Source organism: Bos javanicus, chromosome 28 (genome assembly GCF_032452875.1).
Source record: "Bos javanicus breed banteng chromosome 28, ARS-OSU_banteng_1.0, whole genome shotgun sequence".
Classification (NCBI taxonomy): Eukaryota; Metazoa; Chordata; class Mammalia; order Artiodactyla; family Bovidae; genus Bos; species Bos javanicus.
In genome coordinates this window covers 24,865,596-24,884,183 of record NC_083895.1, presented here as the reverse complement: position 1 = coordinate 24,884,183, position 18,588 = coordinate 24,865,596, and the positions used below count along the sequence as shown (strand labels likewise).

At 37.4% G+C, this 18,588-nt stretch overlaps 2 protein-coding genes across 5 annotated transcripts in view; one reads left to right on the top strand and one right to left on the bottom strand.

The window, feature by feature from the left end:
- CTNNA3 (catenin alpha 3) overlaps positions 1–18,588 on the top strand; it is a 1,922,060-nt gene that overhangs the window by 712,501 nt on the left and 1,190,971 nt on the right. The window lies entirely within an intron of this gene.
- The window catches only part of LRRTM3 (leucine rich repeat transmembrane neuronal 3), a 218,979-nt gene that overhangs the window by 99,281 nt on the left and 101,110 nt on the right, over positions 1–18,588 (bottom strand). The gene's annotated exons all lie outside the window — the stretch shown is intronic.

The window sequence follows — 18,588 nt, the reverse complement described above, 5'->3', positions numbered from 1 at the left end:
TGAAAGAAATGGAAGGCAAAATCCACTGCTTTCAGGGAGTTTTTAATTTGGCTAAGTCCTTTGAAATTATCTGTGATTTAGGTAAGAGGAAATGTTTCATCATCATTTGTTTTCTGGGAACTCTTAATTAACTGTATTCTGTATAGAACAATAAAGAAGGCATCAGTCCTATTCCACAGGGTTACTCATTTTAATGTGATCCTAAATTACTACCTCTCAAAGTTAACGTAATATAGGAGGAAAATAAGCTTTTTAGATTTTAGGTTTCTGAACTCTTTTGGTCAAAACATGAGAAAATTTTTGTTTTTCATAGATCTCTCCATGTATCAATCAACTCTTAGAACAACTAAGGACCTGACAGATGAGGTTTTAAATAAAAATTAATGATGGGCAATAATAAATCAATTTTTTTCTACCAGTTGCTCAAAGTGAAAGAAACTCTTTATGGAGATACTGATTTTCCTCCTAAGTTTTAAGCTCCCTTGAACATGAATATTCTGAAGACTGTTCTTTCTTGAAAGGTAATTTTGACTGCTATTTAAGACGCTTTGTGATGGCAACGTCTTATGTGTCTCCTCTGTTAGTTTGCATAAGGATGGTTTACTTATTTTCCATACTACCTATTTAACACATTAAAAAAATTTTTTTTGGTGTCTTGTTATAAACACTATTTTGTGTTTTGTTTTAAATAGCATTTCATAAAACTCAGTAGCTCTAGTGATAGCGTTGTATATTTATGACATGTTCCAAAAATTATTAATTCACTTATCCTCATAAAACTTTAATCTGGACTGCCAGATGGTAATTGATACTAGAGTGAAAATTAAGAATATATAACAGTCATTTTGATCCCTGATAGGAAATGGCAACCCACTCCAGTATTCTTGCCTGGAAAATTCCATGTGCAGAGGAGCCTGGTGGGCTACAGTCAATGGGGTCTCAAAGAATCTGACACAACTGAATGCATGCGTGCATGCACATGCTCGCACACACACACACACACACACACACACGACACACACAGAAGAAGCAGGAATTATAACTTGTCTGAATTTTCAAAGTTCAACTAAGAATAAAATTGTTTTGCTTTATAGTACTTTAGAGAATATTTCAACTTGCAGGATAGATTAAAAAAGTAACCTCTCCTTAGGGGTAGAAAAAAAGTCAGAAACAGAACTTTTCTCAGTAACATTACAGATAGTAAGATGAAAACTACATTCTCACCTTTCTAGTGAAAGTTGAATATATTATTATATAAAAGTCTGGAATTTCTGCAATATTAGTATTACATGACTTTATTTTTCTGAGCATGGCACTTGCAAGAGAAAAATATTTTATAAAAAAATACTAGATATTTTTAAAAGGTAAAAAAGTTGATATATGACCTAGATAAAACTTTTTTTAATTTTGAGGGAGGATATTTTTTAGTGCTTAAAATTAATGCTTATAAACTAATCAAATAATTTAAAAATATAAATATACCAGATTTTCATTAGCAGAATGAGTCTTGCTCTCTAAAAGTTTTCATGATAAACTTCTATATACTTACTCACATGATGCTATGATAACTCAGAGCATTATTGAATCTCCTTCTCTTTGGCAACTACCTTTAATGTCAATTGATGGGTGATACTGAAAAATACTTCTGTGATTTTGTATTTTGTGTGTCAAAAGTGTGAATCACTTACTTTTGTTCATTAATATTCACTCTGAATATTTTTTGAGTAATTTCTGATATTAAAAGCAATATTGATGACATTCAGAAGAATATGTACTTGGTCCTGAAAACCCTTCCAAATAAGTAGTTTGCCAAAATCTGAGCAATGGCAAGATCAAACTTAACTAATCAAGAAACCAAATATTCAATACTCCTTCTTCCCTGAAGCTTACATGATCATTTCCATTAGAATTAATCTCTTTTTATCAGTGTTCCTGTTATGCTTTATTTAAGCCCCAGTTTTTATGCTTACCCCATTCTTCCCATAAAATAAGTTTTGTTGTACAAATCTGAATTTTCCATTTCAAATTCATTGATGTAAAAAGCTGTCCTTAAGCGATCTTTGATTCTCCATAGTGCTCCAGACAGTGGATAAAACATAACAAAATTTCATAAATTTTTGTTGAATTATTTGAATTTTGGGCTGTTTTGAAACTTGTGAAGGGTAAACACTTTTGGCTATGTAAATGAACAGAGATGAATCCCACTTAACCTTAAAATTGGGAAAATTTACAGTATTTCTGTTGCCGTTATGCAGGAAAGAACCCTTTAAGAGAGAGCATAAAAGGGACACATTTTTAGAAATGGTTATATATATATATAAATAAGCCTTGATCTTGGCTTAAAGCTCAACATTCAGAAAACAAAGATCATGGCATCCAGTCCCATCACTTCATGGGAAATAGATGGGGAAACAGTGTCAGACTTTATTTTTCTGGGCTCCAAAATCACTGCAGATGGTGACTGCAGCCATGAAATTAAAAGACGCTTACTCCTTGAAAGGAAAGTTATGACCAACCTAGATAGCATATTCAAAAGCAGAGACATTACTTTGCCAACAAAGGTCCGTCTGGTCAAGGCTATGGTTTTTCCAGTGGTCATGTATGGATGTGAGAGTTGGACTGTGAAGAAAGCTGAGCACTGAAGAATTGATGCTCTTGAACTGTGGTGTTGGAGAAGACTCTTGAGAGTCCCTTGAACTGCAAGGAGATCCAACTAGTCCATTCTGAAGGAGATCAGCCCTGGGATTTCTTTGGAAGGAATGATGCTAAAGCTGAAACTCCAGTACTCTGGCCACCTCATGCAAAGAGTTGACTCATTGGAAAAGACTCTGAGGGATTGGGGGCAGGAGGAGAAGGGGACACCAGAGGATGAGATGGCTGGATGGCATCATTGACTCGATGGATGTGAGTCTGAGTGAACTCTGGGAGTTGGTGATGGACAGGGAGGCCTGGCATGCTGCGATTCATGGGGTTGCAAAGAGTCGGACACGACTGAGCGACTGATCTGATCTGATCTCATCTTGACAGTACATTTAAACAAAAGCCTGTATACTTGAGCTCTTGTTCTTCCTCAAAAACCTTCAAAATATGCAGACACATACACATATTCCCCCAGGCCTTTTTCTTTCAGTTATTCATTTCATTTGCTAGGATAATATTTTAAAGGTTGGCCTAGATTCAGTCATTTCATCATTTCCTTAAACTACTATTGTATGAAATACTAATAATCTGTCTGGTCACAGCTTTTGATAGCAAGTTTTTTTTTGTCAGATGCTTTGGGACTGAGTTGCAAGAGAAGATGATCTTGACAGAATCTAAAGTACTAGGCTTTTTGACATAGTGTGGTAAAGCAGTAGTATTGGTATTAACATAATTGTGTTGTTAAATGCATCAAAGGTGAGGTATTTAAAGCAAATTAAACAAGTGATATTCTCATTTCATAACCACATTTAATCTCATGCTTGGCTGTTTTTATGATAGAGTTATAGTAATAGAGAAAATTAGGCCTGAGTGACTATATCTCCAGAAAGAGATGCATAGAATTTGATGAAAAAGGAATACCAAAAGCCAAATGGGAAAAACAAGGGAGATGGCATTCATGAAGACAGAAGGGATTAGCTGAGATTATTTTAGAACTATTTGCACTGAGACAATGACATTATATGGGTAATGTTTAGAGAAGAGTCCTGACTTTGAGCCCAAGCTCCATCAATGACTCACTGTGTGACCTGGACAAATTAATCTTGTGCTTCAGTCTTCTTATTTATAAAACAGAGATAATTACACATGCTATAAAATTCTTATAAGGATCAAATTTGAAAAGAGACCTGAATATCTTTCTAGTGTAAATCAACTGATTTTTATAAGGTCATTCATATTAATACCATGTTGCAGGAACTTTATCATCCTACCATATTTGAACATGATTCATTCATTTACTCAGAAAATATTCAATAAATGTAGGCACTGTGTTTGTTAGGTATATAGTTGTGATTAGAACAGATCTAGTTTCTGCTCTCAAGATACTACAAAGCCACAGTTATCAAAACAGTATGGTACTGGCACAAAGACAGAAATATTGATCAATGGAATAAAATAGAAAGCCCAGAGATAAATCCACGCACATATGGACACCTTATCTTCGACAAAGGAGGCAAGAATATACAATGGATTAAAGACAATCTCTTTAACAAGTGGTGCTGGGAAATCTGGTCAACCACTTGTAAAAGAATGAAACTGGACCACTTTCTAACACCATACACAAAAATAAACTCAAAATGGATTAAAGATCTAAACGTAAGACCAGAAACTATAAAACTCCTAGAGGAGAACATAGGCAAAACACTCTCCGACATACATCACAGCAGGATCCTCTATGACCCACCTCCCAGAATATTGGAAATAAAAGCAAAAATAAACAAATGGGACCTAATTAACCTTAAAAGCTTCTGCACATCAAAGGAAACTATTAGCAAGGTGAAAAGACAGCCTTCAGAATGGGAGAAAATAATAGCAAATGAAGCAACTGACAAACAACTAATCTCAAAAATATACAAGCAACTCCTACAGCTCAACTCCAGAAAAATAAACGACCTAATCAAAAAATGGGCCAAAGAACTAAATAGACATTTCTCCAAAAAAGACATACAGATGGCTAACAAACACATGAAAAGATGCTCAACATCACTTATTATCAGAGAAATGCAAATCAAAACCACTATGAGGTACCATTTCACACCAGTCAGAATGGCTGCGATCCAAAAGTCTACAAATAATAAATGCTGGAGAGGGTGTGGAGAAAAGGGAACCCTCTTACACTGTTGGTGGGAATGCAAACTAGTACAGCCACTATGGAGAACAGTGTGGAGATTCCTTAAAAAACTGGAAATAGAACTGCCTTATGATCCAGCAACCCCACTGCTGGGCATACACACTGAGAAAACCAGAAGGGAAAGAGACACGTGTACCCCAATGTTCATCGCAGCACTGTTTATAATAGCCAAGACATGGAAGCAACCTAGATGTCCATCAGCAGATGAATGGATAAGAAAGCTGTGGTACATATACACAATGGAGTATTACTCAGCCATTAAAAAGAATACATTTGAATCAGTTCTAATGAGGTGGATGAAACTGGAGCCTATTATACAGAGTGAAGTAAGCCAGAAGGAAAAACATAAATACAGTATACTAACGCATATATATGGAATTTAGAAAGATGGTAACAATAACCCTGTGTACGAGACAGCAAAAGAGACACTGATGTATAGAACGGTCTTATGGACTCTGTGGGAGAGGGAGAGGGTGGGAAGATTTGGGAGAATGGCAATGAAACATGTAAAATATCATGTGGGAAACGAGTTGCCAGTCCAGGTTCGATGCATGATGCTGGATGCTTGGGGCTGGTGCATTGGGACGGCCCAGAGGGATGGTATGGGGAGGGAGGAGGGAGGAGGGTTCGGGATGGGGAACACATGTATACCTGTGGCGGATTCATTTTGATATTTGGCAAAACTAATACAATTATGTAAAGTTTAAAAATAAAATAAAATTGGAGAAAAAACCAAAAAAAAAAAAAAAAAGATACTTAGGATCTAGTAAGGGTCATTAGTAAGCAAATACTGAAAATAAGAGTTGTTAACAGACTCCGTTTAACCCACTTGCCATGTAGTTACGGTTTTCCATTTCCTCTGGAAAACACATTGACTAACATCTTTTGTGCACTGAATGACTGGCTGATGATAACAGCTAATATTTATGAAAGTTAAAGTGAAAGTCATTTAGTTATGTCCGATTTTTTAAGACTCCATGGACTACACAATCCATGGAATTATCCAGGCCAGAATACTGGAGTGCGTAGCTTTTCCCTTCTCCAGGGGATCTTCCCAACCCAGGGATTGAGCCCAGGTCTCCTGCATTGCAGACAGATTCTTTACCAGCTGAACCAATCAGGGACTAGCTCTAAACACTTGTTGAGCTTCTCAGGTGGCTCAGTGACAAAGAATCCACCTGCTAATGCAGGAGACGCAGGTTCAATCCCTGGGTCAGGATGATCCCATGGAGAAGGAAATGGCAACCCACTCCAGTATTATTGCCTAGAGAATCCCATGGACAGAGGAGCCTGGAGAGCTATAGTCCATGGTGTTGTATAAGAGTCAGACACAATTTAGCAACTAAACAACAACAAACACTTGCTAAGATCTGTTATAAATGATTTTCATAAATCTTCACAACTATATTTAATAGTGGATACTATTTTCATTCCCATTGTGCAGATGAGGAAAGTGAGACACAGAAGTGATTTGTTCATGGTTAACACCATCAGTAGGTAGTAAATCAGGATTTACACACAGGCAGTCTAGTTTCAGAATCCATGGTCTTAACCACTATGTAACAATGCAACTCACTAAGTTGAAAGCTTATTCAAAGGTGAGTTATATTTGTTCCCAAACAAGTTCATACCAGTTTTACTAGTTTCTGTTATGTAATTTATTTAAATATCACATAAAACAATAAACTAGGAAAGCAAAATACAAATATGATTTTGTGTTTGTAAATTAAATTGAATACATTGTGAGAATTAAGGAGACTTACCTAAAAAAAGTTTCCAAATCAGAAATGGATAAACACTAAAAGAATAAAGGTTTATTGTAAAGGCATAGACATTTACTGCAGTTGGCCTTCTGTGTTACTATGTCCTCATATTTAAAAATAAATGAAAGTGGAAATTACAAATATATGTATATATATTTCCAATGATTAAACTATTACTAAAATAAAAAGACTTGGCCCTAAACAAATAGCTGTCAAATAAATGAATGTTTATATATTTTAAATTATGACTCCTATGATTAAAGTATATACATATATATACAAATAATTTTTTGTGATATATGATTTAACCAAATTTTTGCCTAATGTACCAACTCCTTCAAGAAAGAAATATTTGCAAATACCTATTCTACCTGGTCAAATGTTAAAATTATGGTTGATATCTTGGGCAAAGCTATGCGCTTCTATTGCTCCAGGAGGGTTAGTCCCAGTGTATTCTTTAGAGGACAGTTCATGGATCCTGGTGTGATCCATAGAGGATAGATATTGGATCTCCATGTGGAGTTTGGAGAACTAATCGTGGCTCACAGAGTGGATTTGTTTTTGCATCATGAAATCAACTCAGTTCTTTTCAGGGCAGCATGATAATAGTAGAAAGAAAGTATTGGATTTTAGATAGAAAGTCTACATCTACATCTCTGTGCCTAGCTTTTTCAGCCTAGTTTCTATCTTTGGCGTTGGAAATATAAGTATTATTGCTAAAGATAACATAGTCAATGAATATTAGTTAAATGGGCTTGAGAATAATTCAGAAACTGCACAGTATTAAGTTGCATGTTTTCATACTACAGTATTCATTCAGTTATTATAACACTTTACATTGTGCAGTGATACCTATAAATCTGTGAGCTCCATGAGTCTAGATCTTGGCTTGTTAAATTTTGTTCTGATGTCTGCACCTAGCCAATTGTTTAGGTCCTTCTAGTTAGTATATAGGAGGTACTTTTTCTGTGAACTGACTGGAAATCTCCTACATCTAACCAGACATTTCGATGACAAAATGATATATGGAATATAAAATATTTAAATACTTCCAGATTTAGATGTTGTAGAGGCATTTTTCTTCTCCTCATTCCCTCAAAGCCCATGGAAAATATCAAAGACAAAGAAAAAAATATGCCATCTCCAAGGAAGCAAACAAGCTGCTGCTGCTGCTAAGTTGCTTCAGTCATATCCGACTCTGTGCGACCCCATAGACGGCAGCACACCAGGCTCCCGTGTCCCTGGGATTCTCCAGGCAAGAACACTGGAGTGGGTTGCCATTTCCTTCTCCAGTGCATGAAAGTAAAAAGTGAAAGTGAGGTCGCTCAGTCGTGTTGGACTCTTCGAGACCCCATGGACTGCAGCCTACCAGGCTCCTCTGCCCATGGGATTTTCCAGGCAAGAGTACTGGAGTGGGTTGCCATTGCCTTCTCTGAAACAAGCTGCTATACAATCTCAACGACACAGATTATTAAGCTCATATATTACATATTGTAGCCTCTGCTTGGATAATTAAGCCTACTGAGATATGACACTGGTGCCTCAACCTTAACATGCACTATTCCCTGAAAGTCATATCTGAGAGTCTTTGATTAAAAAGAATTTGATTTCTGGGAGCATAATAAAAATGGAGGACATCCCTATAAAGACCCCACCTGCACTCTAGAATGGTTGAGGAGGGAAGCCTCAGAGGGGTATTTTTCCAACCAGGTCATTCTCTTCTCTAACACTTGCTCTCCGAGTCCAGGCAGCTTGCTAGAGGAGAAGGTGGCATACTGCTGTAGACAGAACCTGCTCTGATCCATGCAGGCTCCTTATATGAAAAACGTGATGGGGGAGAAATACTTGCAGTGTTAAGGAAATAAAAGTTTGGAAATAAGGTATTTGAGTCATAATCTGAAATGGTGGCTGCAAACTTCTGCAGCTAATTTACAGCCATTCTACCCGCCTCTCCCCTTTCCCTTTGCATTGTACTATTTGTTTTTTGCCAACGTCGTTAAAAGATGAGTAGTGATCAGAAAGGGACCAACGGAAAAATCCATGCATTGAAACTGACATTTTCTCTTTCATTTAAGAAGATAACAAGCAAAACAACTATGAAAAACATATGTCACAAGAGGTATGTTTCTTTCTTTTTTTTTTTTTAAGACGTATGTTTCTTAAAGAAATAAGTTAGAGACAGGAGAGTTCAGAGAAGATAGCATATGACAATAAAAGGAGATGAAATGAGAGCTAGCAGAGTTCAGGAAAAAATGAAAATGGAAATGAAAAAACTAATGAAAATAAAATATACACTAGATACAACAGAAATGGAATAACCAACTGAAAACAGAGGAAAGATACTAGGTACAAAAAACTGGTGAAATGAAATGTGTACAAATAATGTAAAATTTTTACGAGGATGAAAAGATATGGGTGACAATGAAAAGAGAGCCATCATATACATAATTGGTAAAAAGAAAATATCAACAAAAAGACAAAAATAAATAGAAGAAAACTATTGCAAAGATTTGAGTCTTTCAATTGAAAGGCCATACTATGTTCTAGGAAAATTGATAGAGAGTAATGATTTCCAGGATATATTTTGTAACTGTTTTCCTCAACTCCAAGAATAAAGAAAGAGTCTATCATATGAACATTTAAGGAGAAAAAGTGAAATACATATAATATATATAAGGGGGAAAATAGTTTGGCCTCCAATTTCCACATAATGTCAGAAGCCAGAAAAGCAATTTCTACAAAGTTCTGAAGGAAGCAAAGTGTGACCCAAGTTTTATTTTCAGCTGAATATAAAGTAAACAGAGAGACAATCTGAAACAAGAAAGAACCTAGACAATATAGAACCCTAGAACTCTTTAAACACACACACATACATACACATGCAAATAAGTTAATTATCAATAGCTCAAGAATGGAGAAACTCTGATTATTAACTATTTGTTGAGAACTCAGATGTATTTCGGAGAAGGCAATGGCACCCCACTCCAGTACTCTTGCCTGGAAAACCCCATGGACGCAAGAGCCTGGTGGGCTGCAGCCCATGGGGTCGTGAAGAGCCGCACACGACTAAGCGACTTCACTTTAACTTTTCACTTTCATACATTGGAGAAGGAAATGGCAACCCGCTCCAGTGTTCTTTCCTGGAGAATCCCAGGGATGGGGGAGCCTGGTGGGCTGCTGTCTATGGGGTCACACAGAGTCGGACACAACTGAAGTGACTTAGCAGCAGCAGCAAATGTATTTAATTGTGAATCAAAAAAATAACTGGAGGAATTCATAGAATACTATAAATGTTACAAACTGTGATAATGTAAACAATAATGGTAGGGGTCAAAAAAAGGCATTACTAGACGTAGCAGTGAGTTAATTTCTTTTTGTCCATAACAGAGGGTTAATGGCTATTACCTAATGTTGATATATATATAATTAAAGATAATTCAACCTCCTAAAGTTTTTCAATTCTTTTTCAATGTTGGAATGCCCTTTTAGAAAAGAAAACAATATCCTTTGCATTTAAGAAGCTTTTACCTGAATTTCAGTAATTCCACCAGTTTTTAGTTCAGTATTTTCTGGTTACGTTCAAGGAGAAGGAAATGTAGCATATTTGATTAAAATATCATATATAACTTGATATTATTTTTATTAAAATTAAGGTTTATGTATGGATACATTTCTTTGATCCATCTATCTATCTTAATAGATATTTAGTAATTCTTAGAATGATGTTTGCTTGGTGTCAGTGGTATTTATTTCTGATAAATGGACCTTGGATTACCTAAGACAAAACTTCCTATGGACTCTTCTATATTATTTAAAGTTTTTATAAAGAATATATATCATCTCAATAAAACACTAGTCATAATTTTGAAAACTGTAGCTTCACCGGTGGCTCAGATGGTAAAGAATCCATCTGCAATGTGGGAGACCCGGGTTTGATCCCTGGGTCAGGAAGATCCCCTGGAGAAGAAAATGGCAACCACTCCAGTATTCTTGCCAGGAGAATCCCATGGACAGAGAAGCCTGGTAGGCTATAGTCCATGGGGTCTCAAACAGTTTGACAGAATTAAGTGACTAACACACTGAAAATTAAGCATTACCACAATCTTTGCTTAGATATTTCCCCCTATGTTTATTATAGTAAATCTCTGGCAAATTTTATTTATTTGCCAGAATTATAAGTTTTGGAATTGAAATATAAAATAAAAAGAATTATTGGATCAGTTGATTTTCTTTAATATTTTAACCTAAAAACCAGTTTCTCTAGAAGAATATATTTCAAGAAAGCATATATCTGAAGCAGACACCATCTGGGGTTCCTAGATAAAGGTATTTTTTGATTTACATATCCTATAACCCCACAGGTTACACAATTAGAAAGGAAATGGCAACCCACTCCAGTGTTCTTGCCTGGAGAATCCCAGGGACAGGGGAGCCTGGTGGGCTGCCGTCTATGGGGTTGCACAGAGTTGGACACGACTGAGCGACTTAGCAGCAGCAGCAGTGGCAGCAGCTCATTAAAACTGTAAATATAAACTAAGCTTCTCTTCAACTAAACAGCATGACATAAATAACAATTTTTGTGTAAACCTATTACCATTCCTGCATCAACTTTATGAGGGATGTATATAAGCCCAGTATGGTTATAAATTTAAGAAAATTACTCGTACATCTGTTAAGCACTGAGGTATGTGTGGCACAGAATGTTAGGAAAATAAATTCCTTTTCTACTTAAATGTATAGTTCAGTTCAGTTCAGTTCAGGTCAGTTCAGTCACTCAGTCGTGTCCGGCTCTTTGCGACCCCATGAACCGCAGCACGCCAGGCCTCCCTGTCCATCACCAACTCCCCAAATCCACCCAAACCCATGTCCATCAAGTTGGCGATACCATCCAACCATCTCATCCTCTGTCATCCCCTTGTCCTCCTGCCCCCAAATCCTCCCAGCATCAGGGTCTTTTCCAATGAGTCAACTCTTTGCATGAGGTGGCCAAAGTATTGCAGTTTGAGCTTCAGCATCAGTCCTTCCAATGAACACTCAGGACTGATCTCCTTTAGGATGGACTGGTTGGATCTCCCTGCAGTCCAAGGGACTCTTATGAGTCTTCTTCAACACCACAGTTCAAAAGCATCAATTCTTTGGGGGCTCAGCTTTCTTCACAGTCCAACTCTCACATCCATACATGACCACTGGAAAAACCATAGCCTTGACTAGACGGACCTTTGTTGGCAAACTAATGTCTCTGCTTTTTAATATGCTGTCTAGGTTGGTCATAACTTTCCTTCCAAGGAGTAAGTGTCTTTTAATTTCATGGCTGCAATCACCATCTGCAGTGATTTTGGAGCCCCCCCCCCCTCTGCCCCCCGCCAAATAAATTGACTTTGTGTTGAACCCAAATACAAACTGATCATCTTGGTTCTTTGCTTTGAAGTGAAAAAGATTGTTTTTGTTGTTGTTTTGTTTGTTTTTGCCGGTTCCCTTTTCTCTATCCTTAATCACTTGTTTTTTAAAGGCAGAACTGATGGAGTTTTACAGCACAGCATCCACAGGGAGGCCTTACTTAGCCAGTTCTTGGACCATGTGGCTGTGACTGCCTTTTCCCAACCTTCACAGCATACTTGGACGGTGAGAGGTCGTTCCACATCCTTGGAATTGTGAGCCTTTATCCTCTCTGCATTTTCAAGTAACGACTTTAGAATCCACGCAACCAGCAGTGTATATTTGGAAATAACTATCTCAAGATATCACACCAGAGTCACTTTCAAACTCTTCACAGGAAAAACTTGTTTTTTGTATTCTGCAAATAGCTGTAACACTGAGTCATTTACCTACCTGTTTCAATTGAACTTTCCTCAAAATTAACTATTTTTCAAAGTTAACTATATGATGGTAATACCTTTAATAATTTTGTATTAAGAAAGGAAATAACCTTTGCTTGTGGCCATCAACTGGTGTAACTAGCTGTGCTTGTAAGAATAAATCTGCAGTATGGTTTTATCTGAAGTCATGGGGCAGTTCACGATAAAGGGCTTTAGTATGACTATTAGAAGGCAATGGCACCCCACTCCAGTACTCTTGCCTGGAAAATCCCATGGATGGACGAACCTGGTAGGCTGCAGTCCATGGGTTCGCTAAGAGTCAGACACGACTGAGCGACTTCACTTTCACTTTTCACTTTCATGCATTGGAGAAGGAAATGGCAACCCACTCCAGTGTTCTTGCCTGGAGAATCCCAGGGACGGGGGAGCCTGGTGGGCTGCCATCTATGGGGTTGCACAGAGTCGGACACGACTGAAGTGACTTAGCATAGCATAGTATAGCATGACTATTTTGCATAGGAAGTGGATGCTCTTTGAAGCAGTGCTGTATGTCTAAGCATGCTGTCTCTAAATAGTCTGCTTTGCTTATTTGTAACCATAACAGTTATTATTTTAAAAGTTTCGAAATTTTTTTGTTTTAACAAAAATTCCAATAAAGAAAGCATATCTGAATAAAAGACTTTTAAAATTGCTCTTTGAAACAGAGTAAATGTTACATATATGTAACTTTAATTTTGAATGGTAGAGAAATTTATGAAACTAGGGGAGGCAACCTGATGTAGTTTTAAGGACAGAGGCTACTGAAAACAGATCTGAATTTCAGTCTGGCTCTTCCACCCATTAGAATCTGACTTTTAACTTTTATTTTTTTGGGCTCCAAAATCACTGCAGATGGTGATTGCAGCCATGAAATTAAAAGACCCTTACTCCTTGGAAGGAAAGTTATGACCAACCTAGATAGCATATTCAAAAGCAGAGACATTACTTTTCCAGCAAAGGTTCGTCTAGTCAAGGCTATGGTTTTTCCTGTGGTCATGTATGGATGTGAGAGTTGGACTGTGAAGAAGGCTGAGAGCCGAAGAATTGATGCTTTTGAACTGTGGTGTTGAAGAAGACTCTTGAGAGTCCCTTGGACTGCAAGGAGATCCAACCAGTCCATTCTGAAGTAGATCAGCCCTGGGATTTCTTTGGAAGGAATGATGCTGAAGCTGAAACTCCAGTACTTTGGCCACCTCATGTGAAGAGTTGACTCATTGGAAAAGACTCTGTTGTTGGGAGGGATTGGGGGCAGGAGGAGAAGGGGACGACAGAGGATGAGATGGCTGGATGGCATCACTGACTGGATGGACGTGAGTCTGAGTGAACTCCAGGAGTTGGTGATGGACAGGGAGGCCTGGCGTGCTGTGATTCATGGGGTCGCAAAGAGTCAACTGAACTGAACTGAACTAAGCTCTCTGGGCTTCAATTTTATTTTACTGTAATATTGTTTTTTTTTTATAGAAATAGGATTGATTTACAAGGTCGTGTTTCAGATGAACAACATATGATTCAGTTATACATATATATATATATGTGTGTGTGTATATACTTATTTTTACATTCTATTCCATTATAGGTTATTATTAATACAAGAATTTGAGTATGGTTCCCTGTGCTATGTAGTAGGTCCTGTTGATTATTTTATATATAGTAATGTGTATATTTTAATCGCAAACTCCTAATTTATCCCCTCATTCCCCCTTTGGTAACCATAAGTTTCTTTTCTATATCTGTGAGTCATTTCTGTTTTGGAAACAAGTTCGTTTGTATCATTTTTTTAGATTTCACATATAAGCAACACCATATGATGTTTGTCTTTGGCTTACTTCAGTAGTATGATAATCACTAGGTCCATCTATGTTATTGAAAATGACATTATTTTATTCTTTTTATGAATGAACTGATATATTTTTATACATATATACCACATCTTTATTCATTCATTTGTCGATGGTTTCTTCCATGTCCTGGCTTGTGTAAATAGTGCTGCTATAAACACTGTGGTTCGTGTATCTTTTTGCGTTAGTTTTTTCCAGATATGTGCCCAGGAGTGGAATTACAGGAGCATGTAGTAGCTATATATTTAGCTTTTTAAGCATCCTCCATACTCTTCTTCACTGTGGCTGTACCAATTACACACTGCTGTTGTTCAGTTGCTAAATCATGTCCAAATCTTTATGACTCCATCAACTACAGCACGCCAGGCTTCCCTGTCCTTTCCTTGCTCAAACTCATGTCCATTGAATCGGTGATGCCATGCGACCATCTCATCCTCTGTCACCTCCTTCTCGTCCTGCCCTCAGTCTTTCCCAGCCTCAGGGTCTTTTCCAGTGAGTTGGCTGTTTGCATTAGGTGGTCAAAGTATTGGAGCTTCAGCTTGAGTATCAGTTCTTACAGTGAATATTCAGGATTGATTTCCTTTAGGATTGACTTGTTTGATTTCCTTGCAGTCCAATGGACTCTCAGAAGTCTTCCAGTGCCACAATTAAAAAGCATCAATTCTTTGGCACTCAGCCTTCCTTATAGTCCAACTCTCACATCCATACATTACTACTAGAAAAAAACATAGCTTTGACACTATGGACCTTTGTTGGCAAAGTAATGTCTCTGGTTTTTACTGTGCTGTGTAAGTTTATCATAGCTTTTCTTCCAAGGATCAAGTGTCTTCTAATTTAATGGCTACAGGCACAAAGGAGGGTTTTCTTTTCCACATTCTCTTCAGCATTTCTTATTTGTAGGCTTTCTTATGATGGTTGTTCTGACTGGTGTGAGGTGATACCCCACTGTAATTTTTATTTTCATTTCTCTAATAATTAGCAATGTAATTTTATCTGGAAAATGAAGGGTTAAGCCCTTTCTAATTTACAATTGTTACAAAATAATAATATACAATGACACTATCGCTAATGAATATCACTTAATTGCCACTATAGTACACAAGAACCTGGGGCTTCCCAGGTCGTGCTAGTGGTAAAGAACCCCCCTGCCTAACGCAGGAGACATAAGAGATGCACGTTCAATCACTAGGTTGGAAAGATCCCCTGGAGGAGGGCATGACAACCCACTCCAGCATTCTTGCCTGAGGATCCCATGGACAGAGGAGCGTTGCAGGCTACAGTCCATAGGGCCACAAAGAATAAGGGAAAGCTATAGTCAAGGCTATGGTTTTTCCTGTGGTCGTGTATGGATGTGAGAGTTGGACTGTGAAGAAGGCTGAGCGCTGAAGAATTGATGCTTCTGAACTGTGGTGTTGGAGAAGACTCTTGAGAGTCCCTTGGACTGCAAGGAGATCCAACCAGTCCATTCTGAAGGAGATCAGCCCTGGGATTTCTTTGGAAGGACTGATGCTAAAGCTGAAACTCCAGTACTTTGGCCACCTCATGCGAAGAGTTGACTCATTGGAAAAGACTCTGATGCTGGGAGGGATTGGGGGCAAGAGGAGAAGGGGACGACAGAGGATGAGATGGCTAGATGGCATCGCTGACTCGATGGACGTGAGTCTGAGTGAACTCCAGGAGTTGGTGATGGACAGGGAGGCCTGGCGTGCTGCGATTCATGGGGTCGCAAAGAGTCAGACACGACTGAGTGACTGATCTGATCTGATTGATTATTAATATTTATTTTCATGATGAAAAAATAAGATTGAAAATAACATTTCCTGCTACTAACTAATAACTGCTTTATATTCATGGGGCTATAATATTTTTCCAGCCTGCGGAATATGTTATAATAAGCTCCAGTTATATTTTCTGGGATCACTTTGAATAAAGTCTATGAGACATTTGCAAATCATGGACAACTAGAAATCTTGATTGTTTTGCAGAACAATATATCCAAAATCAGTGTGAAGATGGAAATCACTCAAAGTCTTAAGTGATTATATTTGTCCAAATAAGAAGACAATCAATAAGAAGATACATAAATGATAGGACTCTTTAGGGGTACTGGACATAAATTGTCATGATTTTTGTCTTCCTAGATTTCCAGGAGACAATTTTTATACATGTTGTGCTGTATGTCCTTCTAGCAAGTAGATTTTATTTTTATTTTCTAAGATAACAAAAAAATAATGCTTTTTTGAAATAAAGCTTGAAGAAAATAAAGGCTGTGAAATACTGGAGGTTTTCATCATTCTAAAATGACAGAGGTGAATATTTACAATTTCATTCCAATTGTGAACTGTGACAATTTATGCTATATCAAAAATTTTTTTAATGGCAAAATCAACATAAAAGCAAAGGAGAGAAGAGATTTTAAAGAGGTCTGGACCCTTGCCTTAGGTGAGCATATTAGAGATCTTCAGTGAGGAGGTAATATTTCTACACTCTCTGGGTTTCAGTTCTCCAGCCGAAAAATAAGTGGGTAAGACCAGATAATCCCTTTCAGTTCTGAATTCTCTGACCTTGTGATATTCTTCATACTTTGTGACATAGAAAATCTGTCACTCACTAGAGGGCTTTCTCCATTTGTTGTAGACAGCACGGGACACTGAGCAGTGTGTATAAGCACGTAGACTTTAGAGTCAGAGAGGGTTGTGTGTGAATCATATTTAGCGGTCTTGTGATTTTTCATAAATTACTATAACTTCCTTGCTACTGCTGATGAAGTAACTTCAGTCATGTCTGACTCCTTACGACCACATGGACCGTAGCCCTTCAGGCTCCTCTCAATGCGATTGTCCAGGCAAGAATTCTGGAGTGGGTTGCCGTTTCCTTCTCCAGGGAATCTTCCCAACCCAGGGATTGAACCAGTGTCTTTTATGTCTCCTGCATTGGCAGGCGAGTTCTTTAACACTGACACCACTTGAGAAGTCCATAACTAAAGCTTCTATTTCTTCATACATCAAGTGTGGAGAATAATTCCTAAATAATAACATGCTCAGAATGATGTGGGAAATATGTTTGTCAAAGCCAGCTATGAGTACTCCTAAGGATCCATAGTGAGTGTCAAGGGCAAGTGATTAAGAGCCTGAATTCTGAACCCTAGCTCTGCTACTTGCTAGCAGAAAGTTCGGCTTCAGTTTCTTCTTCTGTATGTGTGAATGACAGTAAAACCTACCAACTAGGATTAAATCAATTCACACATGTAAAGTACTTAGAAAAGTGCCTGGCACGTATAAGCACTCGATGTATTTGTTATCATCTTCATCAGCATAATTGTACAAAAGCCCAGAATGAATTGGTGCATCACCCTTTAATTTTAATTCTATTAAAATATTTAAGGAAAAATGCTACTTTATATTAGAACAAACATGTATAGATTATGGAACAGAATGAAAAATTTCCATAGGTATTGACAATAAAGCCGAAAGCAGCACGCTAAGTTGCCTCTGGTATTCTGAATGCACTTTACAGCCTAATTTCTGTAATAGTATTAGCAATAGTGGATTCCTGTTTATGTGTAACATCCATTATAGTGTGTTATATAAAACAGAATAACGTAGCTCAGCAGTATAATAAGAGATCACTGAAAAGCATTTCAGAATCAAAACATGAACTTAATGTCACCTTCTCTTTATAACTCTAAATCTATGCTATATTATACAGAGATTTTACTCTTTTAATATAATTTTGGTCACATAAAATGCTAGATTGACATCTCTGGTGAACACAGTTTTAATTTCAATTTAATAATTTGAGATTTTATGGATTTATATTATATGCTCCTATTATTGGAGAAGGGCATGGCAACCCACTCCAGTATTCTTGCCTGGAGAATTTCATGGACAGAGGAGCCTGGCGGGTTGCAGTCTGTGGGGTCACAGTCGGATACTACTGAAGCAACTTAGCACACACTCCTATTATAGTTGTTCAAGGTCCATGATAAATGTTTTCTTGAAAATGTTAGTTCAATTTTAGGTTCAGGAAGCAGTAAATAATGTTAGCCATAAAGGGATATAATTCAATCAATATTTACTTGGCATATATAAATGTGTCAAACCTTACTAGGTGCTGGTCATATAAAAATGGATAAGTTCTAATCTTTCTGGTAGGAGTTTTCAGCATTTGGGGTATGGCAAACACTTGTGTTCCACTGAATCAGTAGGTCTTCCTAACTTTTTTGTCTCTCGAATGCTGTACTATACTACTGAGAGATGCCTAGCAGCTGCTGAGATGTGGGCAGAAATTTGCTGGAGGTG